Below are 21,393 nucleotides of genomic sequence, written 5' to 3'. Positions count from 1 at the left end.
ATTTAATTTTTTTTTAAATAAAATACTCACCCATACATCCAGAATTAAAATTTCTCTTCTTGTGTTTGTATCAATAAATATCAGATACTGAAAGCTATCCTTAAACATTGGTTGCTAGTAAGCTAGTCAACTAACTAGAGATTTTGATGTATGATGCAAAAAGGTCAGTTCTAAGGACACTTAAAAGATCTTTTAGCATTGACAGCATAAAGGTATAAATAGCACATATGGTAGAATAACACTTATTAGAGACTTTTATATTCCTTCAGAATTTAGAAACTTTTCTTATTGGCTTACTAATGTGATTAAATTATAAAATTGAGTTGGCATATATATATATATATGCAATATAAAATATATAGTGTGCTACTGGGTACAGTGGCTCACATCTGTAATCCCAACACTTTGAGAGGGCAAGGCAGGTAGAGTACCTGAGGTCAGGAGTTCAAGACTAGCTTGGTCAACATAGTGAAACCCCATCACTACAAAAAATACAAAAAATTAGCCTGGCATGGTGGCAGCTATAATAATCCTATAATCCCAGCTACTTGGGAGGCTGAGGCATTTACCATGAATGGCACTCCCAGGACTAGAAATTACTCTGGGTGAGTCAGTAAGTGAACATAAAAACCTAGGCCATTACTGCACACCACTGTAGACTTTATAAACACTGTACACCTAAGCTACACTAAATTTATTAAACAATAGTTTTTTTAATAATAAATTATCTTTAGCTTACTGTAACATTTTTACTTTTTAGTTGTTTTAACTTTTTGACTTGTAATAACACTTAGCTTAAAGCACAAACATATTACACAACTACACAAAAATATTTTTTTTTACATTCTCATTCTATAAACTTTTTTCTATTTTAACTTTTTTAACTTATTAAACTTGCTTGTTAAAAACTAAGCACAAACACACACATTTGCCTAGGCCTACACAGGGTCAGGATCATCATTATCCCTGTCTTCCACCTCCACATCTTGTCCTCCTGGAGGGTCTTCAGGGCAATAACGCGCATGGAGCTGTCATTTTCTATGATAATAATGCCTTCTTCTGGAATGCCTCCTGAGGACTTTTATGAGACTGTTTTACAACTAACTTTTTAAAAATAAGCAGGAGTGTACCCTTAAACACCAATAAAAAGTATAGTCTACTAAATATATAATCCAGTGACATAGTTGCTTATTATCATTATAAAATATTATGGACTATATGTAATCACATTACTATACTTTCATACAACTATAGCACCATAGGTTTGTTTATACCAGCATCACCACAAACATGTGAGTAATGTATTACATTATGATGTTACCACAGCTAGGTCATCACTAGACCACAGGAATTTTTTAGCTCCATTGTAATTTTATGAGACCACCATCATATAATTTACAGACTGTCTTTAACTGAAACATCATTATGTAGCACATGACTATATATATATATATATATATATATATATATATATATATAATTTTTTTTTTTTTTTGATACAGAGTCTCACTCTGTTGCCCGGACTGGAGTGCAATAGCAGAATCTCTTTTGCTATCGGGATGGCTCACTGCAACGTCCACCCTGACGTTGGGATGGCTCACTGCAATGTTCATTTCCTGGGTTCAAGGGATTCTCGTACCTCAGCCTCCCAAGTAGCTGGGATTATAGGTACCCACCACCATGCCTGGCTAATTTTTTGTAGTGATGGGGTACACTATGAATTATGAGTTGTAGGAGTTCCTTATATATTTGGGCTGTTAACCACTTATCAGATATATGGTTTGCAAATACCATTCTGTAGGTTGGTTGCTCTGTAGTTTGCCTTTTTCCTCTGTTGGTTGTTTCCTCAGATATGCAGAAGTTTTTTAGTTTGGTGTGGCTTCAACTGTTTATTTTTGTTTTTGTTGCCTGTGGTTTTGGTGTTATATCCATGAAATTATTGCCAAGACTGTCTGGAGACTTTCCTCCTATGTTTTCTTCTGGGAGTTTTACAGTTAGGGGATTTACCTTTAATACATTTTGAGTTGATTTTTGTGCATGGTATATTAGGGGTCTCATTTTCTTCTTTTGAATGTGGATATCCAGTTTTCCCACACCATTGAAGAGACTATCTTTTCCCTATTGTGTAACTTGGCACCCTTGTTGAAGATCATTTGACTGCATATGCATAGATTGATTTCTGGATTCTCCACTGTATTCCATTTGTTTATATGTCTGGTTTTTTTCTTTTTAATTCTAGTACCACACTGTTTTGATTACTGTAGTACTGTAACATATTTTGAAATCAAAAACTATGCTGCCTTCAGCTTTATCTTTCTTTCTCAAGAATAATTTAGCTATTTGTGGTCTTTTGTAGTTCCACATGAATTCAATTTTTTGTATTTCTATAAAAATGCCATTGGGATTTTGATAGGGAGTGCATTGAATCTGTATATTGCCTTGGGTAGTATGAACACTCTAACAGTATTAACTCTTCTAATCTATAAACATGGAATGCTTTCTAGTTGTTTGTGTCTTGTTTAGTTTCTTTCATCAATGTTTTGTAGTTTTCAGTATACAAGTTTTCCACCTTTGTAGTTAAGTTTATCTTTATGTATTTTATTCTTTTTGGTACTATTGCAAATGAAATTGTTTTTTTAATTTTCTTTTCAGATATTTGTTATTAGTGTATAAGAGTACTATCAAGTTTTGTATGTTGATTACTGAATTTGATTATCACTATTAATTGTTTAACAGTTTTTTTGTTGTTAGTATATAGGAATACTACTAAGTTTTGTGTGTTAACTGCAACTTTACTGAATTTATTATTATTAATTGCTTATTCCAACAGGTTTTTAAAAAATTGAGTCTTTATAGTTTTCTCTATATAACATAATATCATCTGCAAATAGAAACAATTTTACTTTTCCTGTCCAGTTTGAATCTTTTTGTTAATTTTTTCTTGTCTAATTTCTCTGGCTAGGACTTCTAGTACTATGTTGAATAGAAGTGGCAAGAGTTGGCATACTTGTCATGTTCCTGATCTTAGCAGAAAAGCTTTCACTTTTTCACCATTGAGTATAATGTGAGCTATGAACTTTTATATGTGACCTTTATAATGTTGAGGTAGATTCCTCCAGTACCTAATATGTTGACAGTTTTTATCATGAAATAATGCCAAATTTTGTCAAATGCTTTTCCAGTGTCTATTAAAAAGATCATGTGATTTTATTTTTTATTATGTTAATGTATATTAGATTACTTGATTTTTTGACATTGAACCATCCTTGCATCTCAGGGATAAGTCTCTTATGGTCATGGTGTATAATCCCTTTAATGTGCTGTTGAATTCAATTTGCTAGTACTTTGTTGAGACTTTTTTGTATATATGTTCATTGAGAATATTGGCCTCTAGGTTTTCTTTGTGTTGTCTTTGTCTAACTGTGGAATCAAGGTAATGCTAGCCTCAAACAATAAGTTTGGAAATGTTCCCTCCTCTTTAATTCTTTGGAAGAGTTTGAAAAGGACTGGCATTAACTCTCTAAATGTTTGATAGAGTTCACCAGTGAATTTATCAGATACTGAGCTTTATTTTTGGGGAGGTTTTTGATTATGGATTTAGTCTTCATACTAGTCATGTGTCTGTTCTGACTTTATATTTCCTTATCACTTATTATTGGTAAAAGTTATATGTTTCTAGAAATTTGTCATTTCTTCTAGGTTATCCAGTTTGTTGGATATTGTTCATAGCAGTCTCTTAGGATCCTTTTTTATTTCTGTGGCAAGAATTGTAATGTCTCCCCTTTCCAGTTTTGATTTTATTTGAGTGTTTTTTTCTTAGTCTAGGTACAAGTTTGTCACTTTAATTTATCTTAAAAAAAATCAACTCTCAGTTTTATTGATTTTTTTCTATTGTTTTAGTATTTGCTATTTCATTTATTTCTGTTTGATAGTCTGCTATTTCCTATCTTCTGCTAATTTTGGAAAAAATTGATCACTTTTTCCTAGTTCTTTGAGGTATAAAGTTAGGTTGTTTATTGAGATATTTTGTCTTTTGTAACATAGATGTTCATCACTATAAACTTTTCTCTTACTACTGCTTTTGCTGCACCCTACAGGCAGCAGTATGTTGTGTTTTCATTTTTATGTGTATTAAGATATTTTCTAATTTCCTTTTGATTTCCTCTTGACTCAATTGTTTTTTGTGAGTAGTCATAAATATGTTGTTTAGTTTCCATATATGTGTGAATTTTTCAGTTTTCCTTCTGCTACTGATTTCTCATTTCATTCCATTGTGGTCAAAAAAGGTTGACCATAATAGTCAATCTTTGGTAAAATTTCAATCTTTTTTAATTTGTTAAGTTGTTTTGTGGCCTAACGTGACCTATTCTGGAGAAAGAATCATGTGTACTTGAAAATAATGTGTATTATGCTGCTGTTGGATGGAACATTCTGTACATGTGTGTAAGGTCCATTTGTTTTATACTGCTATTCAAGCCCTCTGTTTCTTTACTGATCTTCTGTGTGGATATTCTGTTCATTATTGAAAGTTGGGTACTGAGTTCTACTATCACTGTATTGCAGTCTGTTTTCCTCTTTGATTTGTCAGTGTTTTATATGTTTGAGTGCTCTTATAGCAGAATTATGGCCTATGGAGTGAAACTTTTTCATTGTATAATGTCCTTGTCTCTTTTGACAATATTTGACTTAAAGTCTATTTTTCTGATATAAGTACAGCCACTCCTGCTCTCTTTTGATTACCATTTGAATGGAATACTTTTTTTTTGCTTTTACTTTCAACTTATGTATTTTTTTTAATCTAAAGTGAGTTTCTTGTAGACAGCATGTAGTTGGGTCTTTAAAAAAACTCTTAATCAAAAAAATAAAAATAAAAATAAAACTCTTAATCACTGTCTTTTGACTGGGGGAGTTTAATCAATTGACATTTAAAGTTATATTGACAGGAAAGGATTAACTATTGTCATTTTGATAGTTGTTTTCTCTCAGTCTTGTAGTTCCTTTCTCTTTTTCTGTCTTGCTGACTTTCTTTGTGTTTTGTAAAGTTTTTGTATTAATATGTGCTATGATCTGAAAGTTTGTTTCCCTCCAAAACTTATATGTTGAAACCTAATACCCAGTGCAATAATATTAAAGTGTGGAGCCTTTGGGAGATGATTAGATCATGAGGGCTCCACCCTAATGAATGTATTAGTGCATTTATAAAAGAGGCCTAAGGGAGCTTATTCACCCCTTCTACTATGTGAGGGTGCAGTGAGCAAGCACCATCCTTGAAGCAGAGATTGACACATCACCAGACACTGAATCTGCTGATGCCTTGATTTTGGACTTTCTGGTCTCCAGATCTGAGAGTAATAAATTTCTGTTATTCATAAATAACCCAGTCTAAGGCATAGTATGCTTTGATTTTGTTCTCTGTTTTCTTTGTGTAATTTCTGTAGGTACTTTTTGTGGTTACACAAAATATTATCTTCTTTGTGGTTACATATGTACTTTGGTGCTTACATAAAATATAATTATAACAGTCTATTTTAAGCTGATAATAACTTAAGTTCAATCACACACTCTACACTTTAACCCCTTATATGTTATTCTTGTCACAGTTTATGTGTATTCATATTGTAAATCTTTTAACATGTTTTTAGTTATATTTGTTTTTCATACTTTGTCTTTTAGCTTTTATGCTAGTAATAATGGAGTGATTTTTCACCCCATTACAGTAATGCAGTATTCTGTATTTGTCTACATATTTACCTTTACCAATGAGTTTTATACTTTTTCTTATGCTATCATGTGACTGCTTAGTGTACTTTTGTTTCAACTCTAAGAACTCTAGCATTTCTTGTAAGTCAGGTCTATTGAAGATAAACTCTCTGAATTTTTGTTTGGGGAAGTTTTTATCTCTCCTTTTATTTTTAAAACTTTTTCTTGAAGTAAAATCCATGTAACATAAAATTTACCTTCTTAACCATTTTAAGTATACATTCAATGGTATAAGTACATTCATATTGTTGTACATTTATCACCATCCATTCATTTCCAGAATATTTTTAATCTTGCAAAACTGAAACTATACCCATCAAACAATACCTCCACATTTTCTTTACCCCCTATACCCTGGCAACTACCATTCTATTTTATGTCTCTATGATTTTGGCTACTTTAAACACTCCATATAAATTTGAAGTCAGATGCTAAGTGAAATAAACCATAAATTCATATAAATTTGAAGTCAAATGCTAAGTGAAATAAACTAGTCACAAAAACACAAATACTCTAGGTGACTGGTTCATTTAACTTAGCATAATGTATATAAAGCCCCTTTCATAATCAAAATAAATAATCTTTTTTTTTTTTCACTTTTACTGGCCATTATTCTCCCCCACCACTTCAGAGGCATTGTTCCCAATAATTTGGAACTTTCTTTGGATTTGACCAAGTCAGATACAGTTGATTAAACCCAATGGGGAAAATGACCAAAACAACAACAAAAACAGAAACAAACAACAACAATGAAAAACAGTTAAGCAAAACAAATGATGGTATGACTTATATATGATCACTGAGCACTCTATTGGTAAGGTGAAATTAAGATCTGCACAGGTTTTTAATCTTAACTTTAGCCAAGACAAACTCCAATTTAGTTACTTACCTAGAGATGGGTCTCAGGCTGTAGACTGCTCTCTACCATCTTAGAAGCAGGAAAAAAGAAAAAAAAAAACCTAATCTTTCTTGTTGGAAGCAAGCTCAAATGGAAACAGGAAATCTTGTCTTGTTGGAAGCAAGTAAAACTCAAAAAAAAAAAAAAAGAGGAGTTGTAGAGCAAAATTAACTTTAGATCTTGACCAATTTTGGGAGATCAGGGATTCTCTGGTGGAAATACTCTCAGACCTCAGCAAATTGTCTTGTTGGTTTGAGCCATAAAGTTAGCTCATGCTGGTACCAAACACCAATAGGAGATTTGTCAAAGGTCAGGGACATCTCCCCTCAGAATCCCTCTGTGGTTAACAAAATGTAAACCCTAAAAACCTGAAACAGGTGTCAGGTAATTTTGAAAGATTATTTTGTCAAGGTTGAGGACACACACCTATGACACAGACTCACCTGATGACATGTGCCCAAGGTGGCCAGAGCACAGTTTGGTTTTACACATTCTAGGGAGACATGAGACATCAATCAACATATGCAAGATGAACATCGATTTGGTCTGGAAAGGGAGGACAACTCAAAGCAAAGACAGGAAGACTCCCTAGGAGGGAGCTTCTAGGTCACAGGTAGATAAGAGACAAATGGTTGTGTTCTTTTGAGTTCCTGATTAGCCTCTCCAAAGGAGTCAAACAGATATGCATTTATCTCAGTGAACAGAGGGGTGACTTTGAATAGAATGGAAGGCAGATTGTCCTTAAGCAGTTTCCAGCTTGACTTTTCCCTTTAGTTTAGTGATTTGGGGGCCCCAAGATCTAGTTTCCTTTCACATAGCAAACCTTCATATGTACCACCAAACATCAAATATTTTTAGAAAGGAATTTAGAGAACTTTTCCACAATTCTGGGACCCCAATGCCAGAAAACTTCCAAATACTTCATACTAAAAAAAATATGAGCTTTCAGCTCTGGGCTTTGCCCTACTGGATATCCTCACTCCATTCTCAGAAATAAGACGGAATTGCTAAAATACGAGGGGTTTCTGTCAATAAACCTCAATATAATGACTGAATACTTCCCAAGAATTGCCTCTTGTCAGGCTCTGGTCAAGGAACTGAGTCTACAGAAATGAATGTAAAATGTAATCTCTGACATCAGTGATTTCATGAGGTAGCACAGGACACTAAGCCAGTATTAGCCACTTGATCAGCCTCCCAGCTATGCTGTGCCTGCTCTAGCCTTTAAAATGAGAAAGAGTGTGTCCAGATAATAAATCAAATGTTTACATGTGTGGAAGAAAAGAGAACTGCTAGGGATTTTTTTTTTACTGTTCAATCACTCATTTGAGCACACATAGTACCCGGCAAGAAAAAAATCTCTTCTCTGTCTTTGCAACACCAGAAATTTGCCTTGCGAAAGGAAAGGTTTCCTCCATAGTTTAGGTTTGCTTCAGTTTCACCAGTGATTGTTCTCAAAGGTCCCAATATCAGAATCTCTTATTATTTTTATTTTTTCTTTTTATTTTTTATTTTTTTATGTACCTATGCAACAATCCTGCATGTTCTGCACATGTACCCCAGAATGTAAAGTGCAATAAAATATATATTTTTTAAAATGCAATAATATTTTACATATAGTGATGCAAGTTGATTTTTATGTTTATCAATATATCTTGAACCTCATTTCAAATCAGTGCAATTATTTTGCATGGCCACATATCATAATGGACACACCATTACTTATTTACTTTTTTTTTTTTATGGGGCTGGAGAAACTGATACTTTCACTTTCCCGGACCACCTGGCCCCACTTTTCTCTATGTCCATCTTTGTGTTTTTCTTCATACCCCACCATTCCCTCTTAGGTCTCTGAACCCTTGTGCAATGTGGGACACAGCGCATGCCAGACCTGTGTATATTGATTATTTATATGTGTGTATATTACTATGCAAAATCATATTTTTCTAGTAACTTAGATTTTTTTTTCTTTAGAAAGGAAAGAAGAAAAGAAAGAAAAAAAGAAGTGAGCTAGAGGAAGAAATAGGAAGAAAAAGAGGGAGAGAGAATGAGAATATTGCTTTATTCTAAAAATGGGTATTAATAATGGCTGATCAATATTTTGTGTATTTAAAGTGGAGAATGTATATTTTGTGTATTTAAAATGGAGAGCTCTATAAATATTTATTAAGTTTACTCGTTCCAGATCTGAGTTCAAGTCCTGGCTGTCCTCATCAATTTTCTGACTCGTTGAGTCTAAATCTCTTTGTGGGTCTTATGTATCTGGGTTTTAGGATCCTTAGCTCTTATTGTTGCATTGATCCTTTTACCACTATATCTTTGTTGCTTTGAAATCTATTTTATCAGATGCAAGAATTGCAACTCCAGCTTTTTATTTATTTATTTTTGCTCTCCATTTGGTTGGTAAGTCTTTCTCCATCCCTTTGTTTTCAGTCTTTCTGTATCTTTGGATGTGAAATGGGTCTGGATGTAGCATACCGTTAGGTTTTGGCTGTATCTTTTGATTGGGAGATTTAGTTGACTTAAATTTAGGGTTACTGCCATTTGATGTTAACTGGCTATTTTATCCATTCGTTGATATAAATTCTTCTTTATGTTGATGCTCTTTACTTTTTGGTATATTTTTAGAAAGGCTAATACTGGTTGTTCCTTTCTATGTATAATGCTTCTTTCAGAAGCTCTTGCAAAGCAGGCCTGGTGATAATAAAATCTCTGAGTACTGGCTTGTTCATAAAAGATTTTATTTTTCCTTCAATTGTGAAGCTTAGTTTGGCAGGATATGAAATTCTGGGCTGAAAGTTCTGTTCTTTAATGATGTTGAATGTTGGCCCCCACTCTCTTCTGGCTTGTAGGGTTTCTGCTGAGAGATCTGCTGTAAGTCTAATAGGCTTCCCTTTGTGGGTAACCTGACCTTTCTCTCTGGCTGCCCTTAGTATTTTCTCCTTCGTTTCAACCCTGGTGAATCTGACGATTATGTGCCTTGGGGTTGCTCTTCTTGAGGAATATCTTTGTGGTGTTCTCTGTATTACTAGGGATTGAATATTGTCCTGCTGTGCTAGATTGGATAAGTTTTTCTGAATAATATCCTGAAGAGTAGTTTCCAGCTTGGATTCATTCTCTCTATCACATTCAGGTACACCTATCAAACATAAATTAGGTCTTTTCACATAGTCCCATATTTCTTGGAGATTTTGCTTATTTCTTTTTATCCTTTTTTTCTCTATTCTTATCTTCTCATTTTATTTCATTAAGTTGGTCTTCGACCTCTGATATCCTTTCTTCTGCTTGATCAATTTGGTTATTCAAACTTGTGCATATTTCACTAAGTTCTCGTGTTGTGTTTTTCAACTCCATTAGTTTATTTATATTCCTCTCTATATTGTCTATTCTCCCTAGAATGCGTAAAATCAAACTGTGCTCTGGCCACCTTGGGCATATGTCATCAGAACTTCCTGAGTCTGTGTCATAGTGTGTGTCCTCAACCTTGACAAAATAAACTTTCAAAATTACCTGACACCTGTTTTAGGTTTTTGGGGTTTACATTTTGTTAACCACAGAGGGATTCTGAGTGGAGATGCTCCTGACCTTTGACAAATCTCCTATTGGTACTTGGTACCAGCATGAGCTAACTTTATGGCTCAAACCAATAGGACAATTTGCTGAGGTCTGAGAGTATTTCCACCAGAGAATCCCTGATCTCCCAAAATTGGTCAAGATCTAAAGTTAATTTTGCTCTACAACTCCTCTTTTGTTTTTTTGAGTTTTACTTGCTTCCAACAAGACAAGATTTCCTGTTTCCATTTGAGCTTGCTTCCAACAAGAAAGATTAGGTTATTTTTTTTTTCTTTTTTCCTGCTTCTAAGATGGTAGAGAGCAGTCTACAGCCTGAGACCCATCTCTAGGTAAGTAACTAAATTGGGGTTTGTCTTGGCTAAAGTTAAGATTAAAAACCTGTGCAGGTCTTAATTTCACCTTACCAATAGAGTGCTCAGTGATCATATATAAGTCATACCATCATTTGTTTTGCTTAACTGTTTTTCATTGTTGTTGTTTGTTTCTGTTTTTGTTGTTGTTTTGGTCATTTTTCCCACTGGGTTTAATCAACTGTATCTGACTTGGTCAAATCCAAAGAAAGTTCCAAATTATTGGGAACAATGCCTCTGAAGCGGTGGGGGAGCATAATGGCCAGTAAAAGGAAAAAAAAAAATTTAATTTTGATTATGAAAGGGGCTTTATAGGCTGGGCGCAGTGGCTCAAGCCTATAATCTCAGCACTTTGGGAGGCCAAGGTGGGTGGATCACGAGGTCAAGAGATCGAGACCATCCTGGTCAACACGGTGAAACCCCGACACTACTAAAAAGACAAAAAATTAGCTGGGCATGGTGGCGCGTGCCTATAATCCCAGTTTCTCGGGAGGCTGAGGCAGGAGAATTGCCTGAACCCAGGAGGCGGAGGAGGTTGCTGTGAGCCGAGGTCGCGCCATTGCACTCCAGCCTGGGTAACAAGAGCGAAACTCCATCTCAAAAAAAAAAAAAAAAAAAAAAAGAAAGGGGCTTTATATACATAATGAGACCAACTTTTTGCTATTCAGGCCAAACTAAAAGTAGTGGCTGTTGCCGCACACTGTAGTTCTATAGCTAAGGTTCTGCCTTCTTTTATTTTATTTTCACCATGACATCCTGGGTTTTTCTCCTTAATCAAGCCCTTTCTGGTTTGATAGTTGGTAATTCTGAAATAACAGCAATTTGTCCTGGGTCAAAATAGTTATGAAATTAAAAATGTCTTTCAAAGGGATCTCAATGGTTAAAAGTCAGCTTAATTAAAAGCTAACATCCAAAATGTGTGTATGTTTATGTGTGTGCTTGTATTTAAAAGGCTCCATGTTTTTGTTTTTTTTCTCCTCTGAGACCAGGTCTTTTGTTTTTGAGCAAAAGTGGTTTTTTTCCTTCTCAGTTGACTGAATTTTGTTCTCTTTATTAATAGCTATTGCAATAGAGGCTACTCTGGGATTGTTAATGAAGAGTGCAGTTTAGACACTTAGAAATGTCTTTGTTTAAAAAACAATTTTTTAAGCACACTATAAAAGCAAAATGTGTTCTAACCTCAAAATAATTCTCCTTTCTGAGACCCAGGATTCAGTGTGGACTCTGCCCAGAGCTCAGAGATCCAGTTAACAGATAGGTAGTCGCTTTGTAAATAAAATTGGCCTCCTTATGCGATCCTATAATAGAGTTAAGTAATTTTATGTTTGATTTGGCATCCATCTTTAATCTCCCTCTAGCGCCACCAGACCTTATCTCTCTGTACCTTATGATGTAAATTTTGCTATTTGATTTTGTACCTGAGTTGTTTCCTTTAATATGCAAATTTAAGGCTACTTAGCTGATAACTACCTAGGGTTGTGAAACAGATTATAAAGAATCTCAAAGTCTAAGATATAAAAAAAACTTTATGAAAATATAAAATGTGCTTCTGTTGGCATGCCTGATATGTCTATGTATTTATGTGTTGTATACACAGTGTTTCACTACTTAAAAAATATATAAAAGAGTTATAAATAATTGGCCTGCAGAAAAATAAAAGCACTAAACCAAAAACATTATCAGCAAAAGGAAAGACTAGTCAAATGAGTTTTCAAGTTTATATGACTTAAGTAAAATCTTTTTTTTTTAAATTTTTTATTGCATTTTAGGTTTTGGGGTACATGTGCAGAACATGCAAGACAGTTGCATAGGTACACACATGGCAGTGTGTTTTGCTTCCTTTCTCCCCTTCACCCATATTTGTCATTTTTCCCCAGGTTATTCCTCCCCAGCTCCCCCCCCACTGGCCCTCCCCTTTTGCCCCCAACAGATCCCAGTGTTTAGTACTCCCCTCCCTGTGTCCATGTGTTCTCATTTTTCATCACCCGCCTATGAGTGAGAATATGCAGTATTTCATTTTCTGTTCTTGTGTCAGTTTGCTGAGAATGATGTTCTCCAGATTCATCCATGTCCCTACAAACGGCACAAACTCATCATTTCTGATTGCTGCATAATATTCCATGGTGTATATGTGCCACATTTTCCCAATCCAGTCTATCATCGATGGGCATTTGGGTTGGTTCCAGGTCTTTGCTATTGTAAACAGTGCTGCAATAAACATTCGTGTGCATGTGTCCTTATAGTAGAACGATTTATAGTCCTTTGGATATATACTCAGTAATGGTATTGCTGGGTCAATTGGAATTTCTATTTCTAAGGCCTTGAGAAATCGCCTCACTGTCTTCCACAATGGTTGAACTAGTTTACACTCCCACCAACAGTGTAAAAGTGTTCCTTTCTCTCCACATCCTCTCCAGCATCTGTTGTCTCCAGATTTTTTAAAGATCGCCATTCTAACTGGCATGAGATGGTATCTCAATGTGGTTTTGATTTGCATCTCTCCAATGACCAGTGATGATGAACATTTTTTCATATGACTGTTGGCCTCATATATGTCTTCTTTTGTAAAGTGTCTATTCATCTCCTTAGACCATTTTTGAATGGGCTTGTTTGTTTTTTTCCTGTAAATCTGTTTGAGTTCTTTGTAAATTCTGGATATCAGCCCTTTGTCAGATGGGTAAACTGCAAAAATTTTTTCCCATTCTGTTGGTTGCCAATTCACTCTAGTGACTGTTTCTTTTGCTGTGCAGAAGCTGTGGAGTTTCATTAGGTCCCATTTGTCTATTTTGGCTTTTGTTGCCAATGCTTTTTGTGTCTTGGTCATGAAGTCCTTGCCTACTCCTATGTCCTGGATGGCTTTGCCTAGATTTTCTTCTAGAGTTTTCATGGTGCCAGGTCTTATGTTTAAGTCTTTAATCCATCTGGAGTTAATTTTAGTGTAAGGTGTCAGGAAGGGGTCCAGTTTCTGCTTTCTGCACATGGCTAGCCAGTTTTCCGAACACCATTTATTAAACAGGGAATCCTTTCCCCATTGCTTGTTTTTGTCAGGTTTATCAAAGATTGTATAGTTGTAGATATGTTGTGTTGCCTCCGATGCCTCTGTTTTGTTCCATTGGTCTATATCTCTGTTTTGGTACCAGTACCATGCTGTTTTGATTACTGTAGCCTTGTAGTATAGTTTGAAATCCGGTAGTGTGATGCCCCCCGCTGTGTTCTTTTTGCTTAGAATTGACTTGGCTATGTGGGCTCTCTTTTGGTTCCATATGAAGTTCATGGTGGTTTTTTCCAGTTCTGTGAAGAAAGTCAATGGTAGCTTGTTGAGGGTAGCGTTGATTCTGTAAATTACTTTGGGCAGTATAGCCATTTTCACAATATTAATTCTTCCTAACCATGAACATGGAATGTTTCTCTATCTGTTTGTGTCCTCTCTTATTGCGTTGAGCAGTGTTTTGTAGTTTTCCTTGAAGAGGTTCCTTACGTTCCTTGTGAGTTGTATTCCTAGGTATTTTATTCTCTTTGTAGCAATTGTGAATGGCAGTTTGTTCTTGATTTGGCTTTCTTTAAGTCTGTTATTGGTGTATGGGAATGCCTGTAATTTTTGCACATTGATTTTATATCCTGAGACTTTGCTGAAGTTGCTTATCAGTTTCAGGCGTTTTTGTGCTGAGGCGATGGGGTCTTCAAGGTATACTATCATGTCGTCTGCAAATAGAGACAATTTGGCTTCCACCTTTGCTATTTGAATACCCTTTATTTCTTTTTCTTGCCTGATAGCTCTGGCTAGAACTTCCAGTACTATATTGAATAAGAGTTGTGAAAGAGGGCATTTTTGTGAAGTGCCGGATTTCAAAGGGAATGCTTCCAGATTTTGCCCATTTGGTATGATATTGGCTGTTGGTTTGTGGTAAATAGCTTTTATTACTTTGAGATACATTTTATCGATACCGAGTTTATTCAGGGTTTTTAGCATAAAGGGCTGTTGAATGTTGTCGAATGCCATCTCTGCATCAATTTAGATAATCATGTGGTTTTTGTTTTTGGTTCTGTTTATGTGGTGAATTACATTGATAGACTTGCGTATGTTGAACCAGCCTTGCATTCCCGGGATGAATCCTATTTGATCATGATGGATAAGTTTTTTGATTTGCTGTTGCAATCGGCTTGCCAATATTTTATTGAAGATTTTCGCATCTATGTTCATCATGGATATTGACCTGGAGTTTTCTTTTCTTGTTGAGTCTCTGCCGGGTTTTGGTATCAGGATGATGTTGGTCTCATAAAATGATTTTGGAAGGATTCCCTCTTTTTGGAATATTTGGAATAGTTTCCGAAGGAATGGTACCAGCTTCTGTTTGTGTGTCTGGTAGAATTCGGCTGTGAACCCATCTGGACCTGGGCTTTTTTTGTGTGGTAGGCTCTTAATTGCTGCCTCGACTTCAGACTTTGTTATTGGTCTATTCATAGTTTCAGCTTCCTCCTGGTTTAGGCTTGGGAGGACACAGGAGTCCAGGAATTTATCCATTTCTTTCATGTTTACTAGTTTATGTGCATAGAGTTTTTTGTAATATTCTCTGATGATGTTTTGAATTTCTGTGGAATCTGTGGTGATTTCCCCTTTATTGTTTTTTATTGCATCTATTTGGTTGTTCTCTCTCTCTCTCTCTTTTTTTTTTAATCAGTCAGGCTAGTGGTTTGTCTATTTTGTTGATCATTTCAAAAAACCAGCTCTTGGATTTATTGATTTTTTGGAAGGCTTTTCATGTCTCTGTCTCCTTCAGTTCTGCTCTGATCTTAGTTATTTCCTGTCTTCTGCTAGGTTTTGAGTTTTCTTGATCTTGCTCCTTTAGCTCCTTCAATTTTGATGATAGGGTGTCAATTTTGGATCTCTCCATTCTCCGCATATGGCCACTTATTGCTATATATTTTTTTCTAGAGACTGCTTTAAATGTGTCCCAGAGATTCTGGTATGTTGTATCTTCATTCTCATTGGTTTCGAAGAACTTTTTTTATTTCTGTCTTCATTTCATTGTTTATCTAGTCAGCATTCAAGAGCCATTTGTTTAGTTTCCATGAAGCTTTGTGGTTCTGAGTTGGTTTCTGAATTCTGAGTTCTAACTTGATTGCACTATGGTCTGAGAGACTGTTTGTTATGATTTCCGTTGTTTTTCATTTGCTAAGGAGTGGTTTACTTCCAATTATGTGGTCAATTTTAGAGTAGGTGTGATGTGGTCCTGAGAAGAATGTATATTTTGTGGATTTGGGGTGGAGAGTTCGGTTAATGTCTATGAGGTTTGCTTGTTCCAGGTCTGAGTTCAAGCCCTGGATATACTTGTTGATTTTCTGTCTGGTTGATTTGTCTAATATTGACAGTGGAGTGTTAAAGTCTTTCACTGTTACTGTGTGGGAGTCTAAGTCTCTTTGTAAGTCATTAAGAACTTGCCTTATGTATCTGGGTGCTCCTGTATTGGGTCCATATATGTTAGCTCTTCTTGCATCGATCCTTTTACCATTATGTAATGGCCTTCTTTGTCTTTTTTGATCTTTGTTGCTTTAAAGTCTATTTTATCAGATATGAGAATTGCAACTTCTGCTTTTTTTTGCTCTCCATTTGCTTGGTAAATCTTTCTCCATTCCTTTATTTTGAGCCTTTGTGTATCCTTGCATGTGAGATGGGTTTCCTGGATACAGCACACCGATGGGTTTTGCTTTCTATCCAGTTTGCCCGTCTGTGTCTTTTGATTGGTGCATTTAGCCCATTTACATTTAGGGTTAATATTATTATGTGTGAATTTGATACTGCCATTTTGATGCTAGCTGGCTTTTTTGCCCATTAGTTGATGTAGATTCTTCATTATGTTGATGCTCTTTAGCATTTAGTGTGATTTTGGAATGGCTGGTACTGGTTGTTCCTTTCTATGTGTAGTGCCTCTTTTAGGAGCTCTTGTAAAGCAGGCCTGGTGGTGACAAAATCTCTGAGTACTTGCTCGTTCGCAAAGGATTTTATTTTTTCTTCACTTATGAAGCTCAGTTTGGCTGGATATGAAATTCTTGGTTGAAAGTTCTTTTCTTTAAGAATGTCGAATATTGGCCCCCACTCTCTTCTGGCTTGTAGAGTTTCTGCCGAGAGATCTGCTGTGAGTCTGATGGCATTCCCTTTGTGCGTGACCCGACCTTTTTCTCTGGCTCCCCTTAGTATTTTCTCTTTTATTTCAACCGTGTTGAATCTGACAATTATGTGCCTTGGGGTTGCTCTTCTTGCGGAATATCTTTGTGGTGTTCTCTGTATTTCCTGAATTTGAGAGTTGGCCTGCCTTGCTTGGTGGAAGAAATTTTTCTGGATAATATCCTGAAGAGTGTTTTCCAGCTTGGATTCATTCTTTTCATTCCCATCTGGTACACCTATCAAACTTAGGTTAGGTCTCTTCACATAGTCCCACATTTCTTGGAGACTTTGTTCATTTGTTTTTGCTTTTTTTTCTCTAATCTTGGTTTCTCGTTTTATTTCATTGAGTTGATCTTTGACTTCTGATATTCTTTTTTCTGCTTGGTCAATTCGGCTGTTGAATCTTGTGCATGCTTTGCGAAGTTTTCGTATTGTGTTTTTCAGCTCCTTCAATTTGTTAATATTCCTCTCTAAGTTATCCATTCTTGTTACTATTTCCTGGAATCTATTTTCAAATCTTTTTTCAAGGTTCTTAGTTTCTTTGCATTGATTTAGAACATGTTCTTTTAGCTCACAGAGGTTTCTCATTACCCACCTTCTGAAGTCTAATTTTGTCATTTTGTCACAGTCACTCACCATCCAGCTTTGTTCCCTTGCTGATGAGGAGTTTTGGTCTTTTGTAGGAGGCGAGGTATTCTGGCTTCGTGTGTTTTCCTCCTTTTTGCACTGGTTTCTTCCCATCTTTGTGGATTTATTCACCTGTTGTCTGAGTAGTTGCTGAGTTTTTGATTGGTTCTCTGAGTGGATGCCCAGATTGTTGATGATGAGGTCTTTCTGTTACTTGGTTTTCCTTCTACCAGTCTAGCCCCTCTGCTGTACGACTGCTGAGGTCCACTCCAGGTCCTGCTTGTCTGGGGTACACCTGTAGTAGCTGCAGAATGGTGAGGGATGCTACCAGTTTCTTCTTGTGCCGTATTTGTCCCAGAATGTTTCCCGCCTAATATCAGTCTGATCAGTCCTTTTTGAGGTGACTCTGGATATACAGGGGTCAGGGAGCAGCTTAAGGAGACAGTCTGTACTTTGTAGGAGCTCAAGTGCTGAGCTGTGAGCTCCATTGTTTATTCAGGGCTGTTAGGCTGGTGCATTTAATTCTGCTGCATCACAACTCTTAGAACCCCTTTTTTTCTCATATGCTCTGTCTCGGGGGGGTTGGGGCTTTCTTTATGAGTGTCCATGGCACTATCCTGCCTAGCTAGGAGGCAGTGTAGTCACTATTTGCCTGCCGAGGCTCCACCCTGCCGATGTGGTGTGGGCCCTGTTGCTGCAGGCTCTGCCCTGCAGCTGTGGCCTTTGCGGCAGGCTCTGCCCTGCTGACACCAGCTCCGCCCTGCAGCGGAGTTTCTTTTTTATGGTGGGTTACCTCGGCAATGGCAGGCTGGGTCAGCAATGGGAGTGTACCTCCGTAGGGGTGGATATCCTCTGTAATGGTGAACGCCCCTCCCCCACTGAGCTGTACCATCCTGGGTTCAGCTGTGCTCGCAGTGAAACTCTCCACCTGGAGCGTTTTGAGTTGCCATTTTGTTTGTCTCTGTGGGGGTGAAACCCGCCGAGCCCGCTTGCTTGGCCCCCTGCCTCAGAGCGCCTTTCTTTTTTTTTTTTAAGTTGAACGGATGGCTCTCTCCCACATAGTTTGGTCGCCTGCTATTAGAGCACTGGGATCTGTGTGATTTCCCATGCAGCCAGCCACTGCCCTGGCTCAAACGCCACTTCCCAGGAATCTCCTGGTCTGGCTCACTGTCCAAGTCCCGTTTAATCAGATGGATATGCTAATCTGCCCTCCCAAATCTCAGATTGCCAGTTTTGCAGGGCGCCCTGGCCCGTGTGTTTTGTGCGGATTGTTGGGGAGTGCCTGTGCAGCCGCGCCGGTCAAAGCAGCCGCAACAGCCGAACCAGCTGTGCTTGCATCCCGTGTCTTTCCTTCACCTGTGACTTTCCCCATTCTGTGGGCAACAAAGATCTGTCTGGAAACGCGGCTTTGACTCACCCTCTGAGCATTCGCTGAGAGCTGCAATCCCGAGTTGTTCTTACTGTGCCATCTGACTTAAGTAAAATCTTTGATAAGTAAGCTAGCTTTAAAATTATTGGTAATGTTAGAAATGTTTTAAAAATTGCCAGCATACATTTTTGTTTGCATTTATTAATCAAGCAATTTTATACTTATCCCTGCCAAATACCATAAAGTATATAAGACAGAAACATCTTTGCTTGTTTAATGACTTTGCTTGTGCAATTTATAGACAGGCTGACTATAAGACAGAATGATCTTTGCTTGTGTAACCTTTAATAAATAAGATATTGATATTGGTTTAATAAAAATAGCTATATCTTAAATTATTTAGTAAAATTACCATAACTTCTAATCTTGTGGCTTTAGGCAGTCTAGTCCATGGACAGTAAAATGTTTGTTTTGGGAAAGGACTGTTAACATCTCTGTTCCAAAGCTAAACTATAAACTAGTTTCTTCCAAAGTTCAGGAATGAACAAGGACAACTTGTAAGTTAGAAGCAAGATGGAGTTAATTAGGTCATATCTTTTTCACCATCTCAAAATTTTGCAATGACAAGTTTCATAACTTTAAATAATGACTATCACAGTTTTCATAACTAATCTAGGTAAATGAATAAAATAAAACAATTAGTTAAATGCAATAGGAGACATACCTGTAGATAAACTTCATAATTTAGAATCTAAAGTTAAATTAAATAATAGATATTTTATAATTTGGATATTTTCCAATAAAAATATATTGTGTGAGAACATTATTTCTAAGAAAAGTGTCCTTTTTAAAAAGGACCATGGAATATTATGCAGTAATCAGAAATGATGAGTTTGTGTCGTTTGTAGGGACATGGATGAATCTGGAGAACGTCATCCTCAGCAAACTGACACAAGAACAGAAAATGAAACACCGCATATTCTCACTCATAGGCAGGTGATGAAAAATGAGAACACATGGACACAGAAAGGGGAGTACTAAACACTGGGGTCTATTGGGGGGAAAAGGGGAGGGCCAGTGGGAGGGGGAGGTGGGGAGGGATAGCCTGGGGAGAAATGCCAAATGTGGGTGAAGGGGAGAAACAAAGAAAAGCACACTGCCATGTGCGTACCTACGCAACTGTCTTGCATGCTCTGCTCATGTACCCCAAAACCTAAAATCCAATAAAAAATTAAAAAAAAAAAGGACCAATTTTTGTCAAATTCAAAGCTTATGTAAAAGTTATGTATAAAACATGGTAAAAGGAACCAGGAAATAAGAGAAAGATAAAGAAATTTATAGAAGTAAAGAGTTATCTTTTTTTTGGAAAATGCAAAGACAAATAATTTTATATGAGAAAGAATCTTGTATGGTAAATTTAGACCTAGAATAAAATGACTGGTTGTTTATGAAAGAGGGATGTTCAGGACCAACCAGAAAATCCAAGAATGTTATGAATGATCTGTATAAGTCACAATAAAATAATTTATTTAAAAAAATCTTTAGACATAGGGATACAAGATGGCCAAATAGGAAGAGCTCTGGACTGCAACTCCCAGCAAGAACAACACAGAGGGTGAGTGATCACTGCATTTCCAAATGAGTTATTACTGCCCATAGACCAGGAGATTCCTGGGCTGAAAAGCTCCACCAGTTTTCATCATGACTGTTTTATCCAGTGCAGCAAGTCTCCACACAAAAACTCACACAAATCTGGGTGGCCATATCAACTAGTGCTGGAAACTCTAGGGAGACAAAGCTGCCCATTCAACTGGAAAAAAGGGGGCTGAAACAGGGAGCCAGGTGATCTGGCTTGGCAGGTTCTACCCCCACAAACACTAACAATCTGAAGTGCTCTGGATTGAGAGTTTTGCAGCAAGTGCAACTAGACTTGGGGTGGTTCAGCTCTGTGGGGGGAAGGGTGTCCACCATTACTGAGGCAGTCTACCACTACCGAGGCAGTCTGCTATTACCGAGGCAGGCCACCATTACTGAGACAGTACACCATTACTGAGGCAGTATGCCATTAGTGAATCTGTCCACCATTACAGAGGCAGTCCGCCATTACTGGGGCAGTTCTAACTATACTTCTATAAACAAAACCACAAAGAAGTTGACACAGCAGCTGGAAAGAGCCTATGGTAGCTCAGCAAAGCTTCTGCTGGCAGACTGTGACTGGGCTACCTCCTTGCTGGTCAGGGGATCTCTGAAAAAAGGCAGCATCACATCAGCAACTTATAAATAAAGCCCCACCTTCCCAAGACAGAGCACCTGGGAAAAAAGGTGGTTGTGAGTTCCACTGCAGCAGACTTAAATGTACCTGCCCAGCAGCTCTGAAATGAACAATGGAACTCACAGCTCAGAACTTAAGCTCCTATAAGGGACAGAGTGTCTCCTCAAGCAACTCCCCAACCCCTGCATATCCAAAGAGACACTTCATAAAGGAGAGCTCAGGCCAACATCTGGCAGATATCTCTCTGGGATGAAGATAATAGAAGAATAAACTGGCAACAAACCTTACTGTTCCTCAGCTGCTGCAGGTGATCCCCAGGCAAGTAGGATCTGGAGTGGATGTCCAGCAGTCCTACAGCAGAGGGGCCTGACTGTTAGAAGG

The sequence above is a fragment of the Callithrix jacchus genome, chromosome 9 (genome assembly GCF_049354715.1).
Source record: "Callithrix jacchus isolate 240 chromosome 9, calJac240_pri, whole genome shotgun sequence".
In the NCBI taxonomy this organism is placed as follows: Eukaryota; Metazoa; Chordata; class Mammalia; order Primates; family Cebidae; genus Callithrix; species Callithrix jacchus.
Note: the sequence above shows the minus strand (reverse complement) of the source record.